Below are 1,872 nucleotides of genomic sequence, written 5' to 3'. Positions count from 1 at the left end.
GGCGCGCGGTGACGTCCCCCGGACACCGGCTCCGCCGCCTCCCGGAGGTGTCCTTGAGAATTGCGGGGCAGGCGCGCCGCGCACACACGTACTGCGCGGCCTTTGCCTCCCGCACGCTCGCACCGCGTCCTGCCCCGCGCTCTCCTCCGTGCACAGGGGCGCAGCTCGAGCGCCCACGGACAGGCGCCCCCTTTCTCACACAAGCCCTTGGTGAGGCAGAACCGGTACATGGCCGTCCGCACCCATGGCCACCACCTCTGCATCCCAGGCCCAGCCCCTCGGCCGGCCGCACACTGCCGCCCACCAGCTGCCGCCCACCGGCCTAGCCAAGCGCCCGCCTCAGCTGCACACAGCGAGGGCCACCGCTGACGCCTGCAACTCGGCCTGGCCACGCTGTCTCCAGTCTTCCCAACACACACCCACCACAGTCAGCACACCCCGCTCAGGGCACTCCCTGTTTAGGGCACCCCCACTCAGGGCACACCCACTCAGGGCACACCCGCTCAGGGCACACCCCGCCCCGCTCAGGGCACACACCCCACTCAGGGCACGTACCCCGCTCAGGGCACACCTCGCTCAGGGCACACACCCCGCTCAGGGCACACCCCACTCAGGGCACACCCTGTTCAGGGCACACTCTGCAAAGGGCACATCCGCTCAGAGCACACACCCCGCTCAGGGCACACCCACTCAGGGCACACCCGCTCAGGGCACACCCCGCCCCGCTCAGGGCACACACCCCACTCAGGGCACGTACCCCGCTCAGGGCACACCTCGCTCAGGGCACACACCCCGCTCAGGGCACACCCCACTCAGGGCACACCCTGTTCAGGGCACACTCTGCAAAGGGCACATCCGCTCAGAGCACACACCCCGCTCAGGGCACACCCACTCAGGGCACATCCCACCCCACTCAGGGCACACCCCGCTCAGGGCACACACCCCGGTCAGGGCACACCCCGGTCAGGGCACATCCCGCTCAAGGCACACCCCCCATTCAGGGCACACCCCGCTCAGGGCATACACCCCGCTCAGGGCACACCCCGCTCAGGGCATGCCCCACTCATGGCACACACCCTGCTGAGCGCACACCCACTCAGGGCACACCCCGCACACACACGCTGCCCGTCAGCTCCTCAGCTCCTTCAAGGAAAGGGCCACTCACCTCCCGCTGACGTGGTGCAGGGAGAGGCTGTCCTCCTTCTCCCCCCCCATCTCTTCCTGCCTAGTTCCCTAGTGGGGTGGAGAGTGCTGGCTGCAGACCAGGGATGCCGGTGACCGTCCACAGCCGACTACAGCCAGCTCGAAGGTCTTTCGGGTAGACCCTGGTCCGGCCCTCTAGGGCTGGGGATCTGCGACTTCCCATGCTTCCGGCCCTAGCCTCCCTGAGAGCCTTTGTTCCAGGCCCGGGAGCACCTGCAGGCCTCAGTCACCCCTGCCTCCTCTCTAGCAGCCCAGCCCTGTGCCCTGCCCTCCCAGCAGCGCTCGGCTGTCCATCCTAGGCACAAGGCTTGCTCCCTCCTTCAGGCACTTTCTGGGCCTGTCAAGACCTGTGGGTAGCTGACTGAGAGGGTGGGTCTGACTCAGGGTTCTGCCTGGCCCCAGTCATCACCCCTGGGTACCCTTCCCCACGGTGTGCTTCAGTCTGGCCCTGCTCAGCCACAGCTGCTCACCTGTGCAGGGGCAGGGCCGCCCTCCGCCCTCTCATCGGGCGTGCAAAGCCCGCGCTCCTCCTGGGCTGGGCAGCCCGCCTTGCCGGACTCGGTCTGGGCCTATGGGTGCAGCAGCTACTGCGGCACTGGCTTGACTTGAGGACTGGGGGCGTGGGCACTGGCGGCTTCATGGAGACCCCCACCTCCACCTCCTCCCTCG

This window comes from Tupaia chinensis, unplaced genomic scaffold, assembly GCF_000334495.1.
Source record: "Tupaia chinensis unplaced genomic scaffold, TupChi_1.0 Scaffold144472_1, whole genome shotgun sequence".
Classification (NCBI taxonomy): Eukaryota; Metazoa; Chordata; class Mammalia; order Scandentia; family Tupaiidae; genus Tupaia; species Tupaia belangeri.
The sequence above is the reverse complement of the archived record's forward strand: the minus strand, read 5'-3'. Positions refer to the sequence as shown.